The sequence below is a fragment of the Erinaceus europaeus genome, chromosome 14, assembly GCF_950295315.1.
Source record: "Erinaceus europaeus chromosome 14, mEriEur2.1, whole genome shotgun sequence".
Classification (NCBI taxonomy): Eukaryota; Metazoa; Chordata; class Mammalia; order Eulipotyphla; family Erinaceidae; genus Erinaceus; species Erinaceus europaeus.
The window spans coordinates 28,046,425-28,056,210 of record NC_080175.1 but is presented as its reverse complement, the minus strand read 5'-3'; positions in this window follow the sequence as shown (position 1 = coordinate 28,056,210).

Here is a 9,786-nt window from a genome sequence, read left to right as displayed (position 1 = left end):
GATCTTCACCTGATTCTATGTCCCCTGTGCCCAAGAACCTCCGCCTAAGGCCTTCCTTTCTCTCCCTCCTTTTCTGTAGGGAGCCTCTGTACCCAGCAGAGGGCGCTCTGAGATAAGAAAACCAGATCCCACCCCCTCTTGCCTTCCTCGAGTAGCATACCCAAGTGTTAAAGGGGAACAAGTGCCTCCACCCAGTAGTCTCTGAACAGACTTCACTTCCTTCACTTAGATTATACCCCCAACAGCTCCAGCTCTGGGTTTCCTGGCTTCTTTCAGGCACATGGCATGGGGTAGTGGCCTCTGGTCTCCAGTGAGGCCTCTGGAAAGAGGAAGTTTAGAGTCCTAGGGACTGCTGGCTCCTTGGGAGAGCAGTGCGCTTGGGCCACCAGCACACTCCCACACCTCTCCAAGCCCCCAGAGACTCTGTGCCAGATTCCATCCCAGGACTTTCCATTCTTTCCCTCCTTGTTTATATATTCCCCCTTCCCTTTCTTTCTTTCTTTCTTTTTTTTTTTTTTCTTCTTGTGGAGACAAATGAAGTCAAAAGGTCGTGTCTGTGTCCAATTGTTAGGACCTGGTTGTTGCTTCTCCTAATAATAACCTTTGGCTTTGAAAAATTCAAAATAATAAACATGACTAAATCTAGAATAAAATTAATTCCCCAATCCCTACAGGGAAATATCTCTCATATCTCCTTTTCAGCCCCAAGTTCTCACAGTAGGTGGTAGGAGAAATCTTCAGGGTTGTAAGCGGTTTCAAAGCAGCTTTTTAAAAAATCTTTTTCTTTTTTAAATATTTATTTATTTCCTTTTGTTGCCATTGTTGTTTTATTGTTGTAGTTATTATTGTTGTTATTATTGATGCTGTCGTTGTTGGATAGGACAGAGAGAAATGGAGAGAGGAGGGGGAGACAGAGAGGAGGAGAGAAAGACAGACACCTGCAGATCTGCTTCACCGCCTGTGAAGCGACTCCCCTGCAGATGGGGAGCTGGGGGCTCAAACCGGGATCCTTATACCAGTCCTTGCGTTTTGTACCACCTGTGCTTAATCTGCTGCGCTATTGCTCATCTCCCCCAAAGCAGCTTTAAGTGAACTTGCCATCTTGGCCTAGGCTCCCTCATTTGTAGACTAGAAGTACCTTGCATGGAGAGTGGGGGTCGTATTATCTACTAGTACGGTAGTTCACTGAACTCTGTTGTGTTAAGCTTAATGAAGTCAAGTGCTTTAAGTCCATATTTTCTCCCGTTCTCCCTCCCAGGCTCGGTGCCTACATGACAAATCAATGCTCCTGGTCCTTTTCTTTCTCTTTCTCCTCTCTCTTTCCCTGTCTCCTTATAATTAAAAAAAAAAAAAAATTATATGTATTTTCTCTTTTGTTGCCCTTGCTTTTTAAAAATATTTTATTTATTTTCTTTTTTGTTGCCCTTGTTTTTATCATTGTTGTGGTTATGATTATTGTTGTTGATGTTGTTGTTGCCGAATAGGACAGAGAGAAATGGAGAAAGGAGGGGAAGACAGAGAGGGGGAGAGAAAAACAGACACCTGAAGACCTGTTTCACCACCTGTGAAGCGACCCCCCTGCAGGTGGGGAGCCAGGGGCTCGAACCGGGATCCTCGAGCTTAAGGATCCTCGAACCGGGATCCTTAAGCCGGTCCTCGAGTTTCACGCCATGTGCGCTTAACCCGCTGCGCTACACCCGACCCCTATTGCCCTTGTTATTTATTGTTGTTGTAGTTATTATTGTTGTTATTGATGTCATCGTTGTTGGATAGGACAGAGAGAAATGGAGAGAGGAGGGGAAGACAGAGAGGGGGAGAGAAAGATAGACAGACACCTGCAGACCTGCTTCACTGCTTGTGAAGTGACTCCCCTGCAGGTGGGGAGCCGGGGCCTCGAACCGGGATCCAAATGCCGGTCCTGTGCTTTGCACCGTGTGCACTTAACCCGTTGCACTACCGCCTGACTCCCACTGTTACTTACTTCTTTATTTGTCACCAGGACTATCACTGGATCTTGGTGCCTGCATGATGACTCCACCACTCTGTTTGCATAGCCACTATGCTATCTCCCATGCCCAGTCACTTTTTCTTTTCTTTTCTTTTTTAACCAGAGCACTGTTCAGATCTGGCTTATGGTGGTGTGGGGGATTGAACCTGGGACTTTGGAGCCTCAGGCATGAGAATCTGTTTGCATAACCATTATGCTATCTACCCTCTGCCCCACTTTTTCTAATAGAGAAAGAAATAGGGGAAAAAAGAGAGACACCTGCAGCACTGCTCCACCACTTGTGAAGCCTTCCTGAGTCCTGACACGTGATAGTGTGTTTTCTATTGGGTACTCCACCACAAGACTCCTAATTAATAAATCTTGAGAAAAAAAGAAAACCAGGAGAGCCAAGTGCTGGGGGAAAAAACAGAAAAATTTTGTAATGTAATCCCACTGGGGGAATGATGTACTAGAATCCCTATAAAACAAAATCACTGGGCTGGGTGGTGACATACTGGGTAGAGTGCACACATTACCATGTTGGAGGATCCAGGTTCAAGCCCCTCCCTGGTCCTCACCTGCAGGAGGAAAGCAGTGCTGCAGGTGTCTTTCTTTCTCCTCTATTTCTCTCTGTCTTTGTCAGAAAGAAAAAAGTCCCCTGGAAATCATGAATTTGCCATGCAGGCACCAAGTCCCAGCAAAACCCCTAGTGGCAAGTAAGATAAAATAAAAATAAATCATTGAGAACATTTTATAAGGGAATTACATGTGCTTAACAGATAACAGTAAGACCTGCAGAGGAGAATGGCCAGAGTATCAGTGGATTGATTAGAAAAGAGTGTTTTCCTGTCATCTTCTCTTCTTAGTTCCACACTAGTTTCTAAAAAAAACCCCAAAAGACCCTAGCCAGGTGCACTGCCTCCACGGTTTCAGAAATCAGTCTCTCTCTGGAAAGTAATCTCTACCTTATTTGAGTAAGCCTGCATTATCGACTTGGCCTACCTCCCCAATCTTCTTCCTCGACTCTAGAGTCCCTGTTCTGCCTATTACTGAGAAGGATAACAGTCCTTCAACCCTAGCCATCTTACACTCAGAGGAGAAAAATGACCTGAGTCTTGAATCCTGGCTTATTCTGATCATCAAGAGGGCATATCCTGCTTTTTCTCCACTAGGGCACTGAGGCTGACTTGTTAAGGTCAGGTGCGTCTACCCAGCTTTAGCTCCAGTCACCCTCATCAGTCTGGCACACCACAAGCCAGAGGAATGCCCCATTTTCTCCCTGTCAAATTAATCAATCATAAACCTGCAGAGCCGCCAGGGCAAGTTTGCCACAGGGTAACCATGCCCCCTCTGGATATAGCCAATCAGATGCAAAGTCCCCCCCCCCCCCCCCCCCCCCCGCTCCCACCAGTCAATCACAGCTAGGAGCGGCTCCGCCCCCTTTCCGGCTCCCGGCGGAGTACTAGACAGATGTATTCAGGCCACCTCTCAGATCCGCTTTGGCGTGACCTAGTTTTTGAAGTACTAAATCCGCCAAATATCTCCTTTCCTGTCCTGATGTGCACGAACACCCCAGCGCCTGTCGTTTGACTTTCTGCCCGGAAATCCACGAGGTTTTCGAGGAACCCTTAGGTTCCGAGCTGGGAACCCTTAGGTTCCGAGCTGGGAACCCTTAGGTTCCGAGCTGGGGCGCCTTCCAAGCGCCTGTCAGGCTGCTGGCTCGGCTGCCCTGCAGCGCCCCGCTCCCTCGCTCCCTCATCCTGCAGCTCAGGAAACTGCTACCTCCAGGGTGTGCTGCACAAATGGCATAGTGGTCCCCTTTAATCTCCATTGGTAGGGTTCTAGACTGACTATCTACACAGAAGAATCACAAGAGACCTGGACTTGTTTCAGGAGCATTTATGGAAACAAAGGGATAGAAAAGAGGAAAGTACATGATTCAGAGACGTGTAGACAAGTAGGGGGGTGGAGAGAGTCTTCCAAAAATTTTTAAATATTTATTTATTCCAGTTTGTTGCCCTTGTTCTTTATTGTTGTAATTATTATTGTTATCATCGTTGTTGGATAGGACAGAGAGAAATAGTGAGAGGAGGGGAAGACAGAGGGGGAGAGAAAGATAGACACCTGCAGACCTGCTTCACTTGCAGGTGGGGAGCCAGGGACTCGAACCGGGATCCTTAAACCGGGCTCCTTAAACCGGTCCTTGCGCCAGTCCTTGTGCTTTGCACCATGTGCAGCTTAACAGGCTGCACTACCCCCTGACTCCAGAATCTTCCAAATTTTATAGTGGGTTTAGGGGATGCTGAGGCAGACCTTAGGGAATTAACTAGCTATTGTTTCCAGGTGCTCACATCTGCATTTTATGGTATTGTCAGGCAAGTGCAAAGTGAAGTAATGGTGCAGGATACAGACATCTTGGCATCTGGCTCCTCTTCCAGGCTAGCTGCAGGGGATGGGAGGGGTTAGGAAGGGGGGTGTTGCTAATGTCCTTCCTCCAGGAGAGGCTTTCCCTAGATAGGCCTGTAACATTTCCCCTTTTGGAGGTATGTATCAAAATTTCTTTTAGGATGCAGAGGAAGGAGCTCTGACTTATAAAGTTGCTTCCTGCTGAGATGGCACGTGGTATGGTGGAATCCACATTTAAGAGTTGTCTATCCATATATTTTCCTAATAGGATAGGGCTCTGGAAAGATGAGGTTTCTGGATGCTCTGGCATGTGATCATCTGTCCAGGGAGGCCAGGATGGGATCACAGTAACATCTGGAACTTGATTGCTGAAAGGAAGTAAGGAAGTAGGACAAATGTTTAATAACTTACAGACGGCTGGACCTGGGTTCAAGCCCCTGGTCCCACCTGCAGGGAAAAATCTTTGCAAGTGGTGAAGCAGTGCTGCAGGTGTCTCTCTGCCTGTCTCCTTCTCTGTCACCCCCTTCCTTCTTGATTTCTGGCTGTCTCTATCCAGTAAATAAAGATAATACAAAATATAAATAAATAAAACAAGGAAAAAATTACAGAGAGCTGAAGAGTAGGATTAGAGTCAATGAGAACAGGAAACATGATGAGAAGAAAGTAGGAAGTCAATTATAGGTGTACATGTTCCTAGAAGCCTAGGATTTTAACTCTTTGTTTTAGTATATTAGTTAACAGTGGGCTAGAAATAATATCTGGAAGGATGGAATTAGAGTGGAGATTGGAATTTGAAATCTTGACTAGGACAGGGAGTGGCTTCCATATATATTTTTTAGTCTCTTCAGTTTCTCATATCTCCATGCAAGTTTCAAAAAAATCAGTTCAGCTTAGTTCAGTTTCTAAACCTAGGAGGTAGCCAGGGGTCAGTGTCGTCACAAGACCATTGGATGGCATATGTTCATATCTATCTCTGTGGTTGTGCATAGTCCCAAAGAAGGGCAATTTTCATGAGTTGAGAGTCACCCTGATTAGCACTTATTACATCATGTTATTATTTGTCCTGTGCAGGTGATTCTCTCCAGTTTAACTGAAAACATCCCGAGAGAAAGCACCATGTCTTCATTTTTTTCCCACTGTGATTTAAAACATTTACCAATGTCCAGAAGATGAACATTAAGAAGCAAAGTTCTACACTCTGTTCATAATGTATATCAGAAATGCTATGCTCATTCAACAGCAACTCTTAACTTTTCTATATCCACAGTACTTATAAAAACAATATCTGAGGGAGTCGGGCTGTAGCGCAGCGGGTTAAGCACAGGTGGCGCAAAGCACAAGGATCGGCATAAGGATCCCGGTTTGAACCCCGGCTCCCCACCTGCAGGGGAGTCTCGCTTCAGAGGCCGTGAAGCAGGTCTGCAGGTGTCTATCTTTCTCTCCTCCTCTCTGTCTTCCCCTCCTCTCTCCATTTCTCTCTGTCCTATCCAACAACGACAACAACAATAATAACTACAACAATAAAACAACAAGGGCAACAAAAGGGAATAAATAAAGTAAATATTAAAAAAAAACAATATCTGAGCCACAACATTACTCAGTATATGTTTGCTGAATAAATATGGAATTACAAAGCCCCCCCCCCCCATATATGGGTCTGGATAAGGTCACGATGGTTCTCATTTTGCTTCACTCCTCAACAAATTTAAAAATGTGATGTATGGGAGTCCAGCTGTAGCGCAGCGGGTTAAGCGCACGTGGCACAAAACGCAAGGACCGGCATAAGGATCCCAGTTTGAGCCCCCAGCTCTCCACCTGCAGGGGAGTCACTTCACAAGCGGTGAAGCAGGTCTGCAGGTGTCTATCTTTCTCACTCCCTTTCTGTCTTCCCCTCCTCTCCCCATTTCTCTCTGTCCTATCCAACAATGACGACAACAATAAAACAAGGACAACAAAAAAGAATAAATATATATATTAAATATTTATTTATTCCCTTTTGTTTCCCTTGTTGTTTTATTGTTGTAGTTACTGATGTCATTGACTCCCCAACAGGAGGGTGGGGCTTGAACCGGGATCCTTCTGCCGGTCCTTGCACTTTATGCCACCTGCACTACCACCCAACTTCCAATAAATAGATATTTAAGAAAATAAAAAATAAATAAAAACGTGGTGTACAAATGAAACCGTGGCTTAGAGGTTAGTGATTTTTAGCTTGGAAGATGCTCAGGGAAACCTGTAAGGATTTTGGGGGTGGTGTGACTTGAAAAGCCCTTCTGGTAACCTGTGAAGTGACACAGTCACTAGACTACTGGACTTAGAAGCGTGAAGTACCAAGTTCCATCACCAACATCATATGTGCCACAGTGATGGTCTGATATTTTCTCCTCCTCCCCTCTCATTAATGAATAAATAATGAATAAAGCCATCTGAGCCAGCAAGATAATGGATAATGTTCTTGCTTTGTCACAGGCATGACCTAGGTTTGAGCCGGGGTCTCCCCCACACCCAGCCCCCATATTGCACTGAGGGAAGCTTTGTTGCTAAAATGTCTCTCTGACTCAATCTCTGTCTTTTTTTTGTTTTCTTTTTAAAAAATTTTTTATCTATAAAATGGAAATATTGACAAGACCATAGGATAAGAGGGGTAAAATTATACACAATTCCCACCACCAGAACTCTGTATTCAATCCCCTCCATTGATAGCTTTCCTATTTTTTAAATTTCTTTTTCTTTTAACTTTTTAAATATTTATTTATTCCCTTTTTTTGCCCTTGTTGTTTTATTATTGTAGTTATTATTGATGTCATTATTGTTGGATAGGACAGAGAGAAATGGAGAGAGGAGGGGAAGGCATAGAGGGGGAGAGAAAGATAGACACTTACAGACCTGCTTCACCACTTGTGAAGCAACTCCCCTGCAGGTGGGGAGTTGGGGGCTCGAACAGGGATCCTTATGCCGGTCCTTGTGCTTTGCACCACGTATGCTTAACCTGCTGCACTACTGCCAGACTCCCATGCTTTCCTGTTCTTTTTCTTTTTTAATTTATTTTTTATTTAAGAAAGGAAAAATTAACAAAACCATAGAATAAAAGGGGTACAGCTTCACACCATTCCCACCACCCAATCTCCATATCCCACCCCCTCCCCTGATAGCTTTCCCATTCTCTATCTCTCTGGGAGCATGAACTCAGGGTCGTTGTGGGTTGCAGAAGATGGAAGGTCTGGCTTCTGTAATTGCTTCCCCACTGAACATGGACGTTGACTGGTCGGTCCATACTTCCAGTCTGTCTCTCTCTTTGCCTAGTAGGGTGGGTCTCTGGGGAACCGGAGCTCCAGTATACATTGGTGGGGTCTTCAGTCCAGGGAAGCCTGACTAGCATCCTGATGGCATCTGGAACCTGGTGGCTGAAAAGAGAGTTAACATACAAAGCCAAACAAATTGTTGAGCAATCATGGACCCAAAGGTTGGAATAGTGGAGAGGAAGTGTTAGGGGGGTACTCACTGCAAACTCTAGTGTACTTCTGCTTTCAGGTATATATTTTGCACTAGTTTATGGATACGTGTGAACATATGCTCTCTCTCACAGAACCTGGTCTATATCTAGGTTTTTGGGACTTTGTTAGAAAGTGAACCACCTGGGATGGAAATAGAGAATACTATGAAAGGAAAGGTCTCACCCGAGTAATGAAGCTGAAGGGTTGTCATTCCACACGTGTAGTCTCTGGACACAGTCTGAAGTGAAGCATGTTGAGGTGGCAATCGTGAGTATCCAGTATCTTATATAGCGGTACCACTAGTTGTTTCTGATCTACTTGTTCTAGGCTTTTGAGAGAGTCCGCATATCAAATACACAGCCTATATATTAAAAAGACTCTGTGTTTTTAAAACTTTGAGACATACAATTAATTTTCCCCCTCTCATATTAATTAACTAGTGATTTATATGACTACACTTTACTAGGAGTGTACATAAACAACATTCCCACCACCAAAAGACTGTGTCCCATCCCACCCACCCACCCCCACCCCCACCGGCCCAGGAAGCCGCATGTCCACCCTCCCCCTCACCACAGGGTTTTTACTTTGGTGCCCTGCTTGCTTTCCTATTCTTTATCCCTCTGGGAGTATGGACCCAGGATCCATACTCCCTGAGTATGAGGTGTAGAAAGTGGAAAGTCTGGCTTCTGTAATTGCTTCCCTACTGAACATAGGCATTGGCAGGTCTATCCATACTCCCAGCTTTTCTTTCCCTAGTGGGGAAGAGGTCTGCAGAGGCAGGGCTCCAGGACACACTGGTGGGGTCATCTGCCAGGGCAGTCAGGTTGGCATCATGGTATCATCTGAAACCTAGTGGATGAAAAAGAGTTAAGGTATAAAGTAGAACAAATTATTGATTAATCTTGAACCTAAAGGTAGGAATATTGCCGATGAAGATTCGGGGTCTCCGTTCTAGAAAAAGCTAGTAGGTCTATTTTAGGCATATTCCAAGGGACCCATGACTTTATTAGGCATTGCCTGAGCTTGACATCTGCTATGCAAGTGGACCGAAGTTTTGGTCTGGGGAGATGGTGTCATAGTTGGAAAAAGGACCAGAAAGTAGGATCAGAGAAAAGAGTAGATCCCAAATATGGGAAAAATATAGAAATACTGTTAACTTTAAATCCCATCAATTTGATCTGGGGCTTACATTCAGCACAGGAAGCCTATGTAATCTCTGTATCCCTGTAGGTCTGAGCTTGCATTCTGTGGTCACGGCTAGGAACATTCCAGGCTGCACTAACTTCAGGACCCATCTTCCTCGAGTGGTAGAATATGTTGTTCAACTTCCCTTCGGAGAATTGAACACTCCCTACTTTTGTTCATCTACATTGAGGGCAAGGTCCTATAGGGGCCCACAAAGGAGTCCATTTTGTTGTTCCTGATGAAGATGGCCAGTGACAGTAGAGAGAGGGATCTGTTAGAGTCAAGGCCCATCATGCTTGTGTGGGAACTTCAGGACTCCCTGACTAGGGCCCCAGGTTGTGGGATGGCCTGGTAGTGACTAAAGGATCATCATTTAAATATGCCAGTCTCTTGCCCTTATTCAGCTTTTGTAGTCCTTTGTCTAAGAAGGTTAGCTTTGGAGTGATTAAGGGAAGTGAAATAGGAAGTCGGTGAGGAGGGTATCTAGGTCTAAGTAGAAACTACTTCATTAGGTACTTTATGGTATCTTTTTAGGTCTTTCTACTTGCTTGTTGCATTTACTGAGTCACTGCAAACTACTGTGTACTTTTGCTTCAAAGTATATATTTTCCCCTAATTTATGGATACATGTGCACATATGCTCTATCTCATGGGCCGTGGTCTATACCTAGGTTTTGAGGCTTTGTTAGGAAGTGCACCACCCAAAATGGA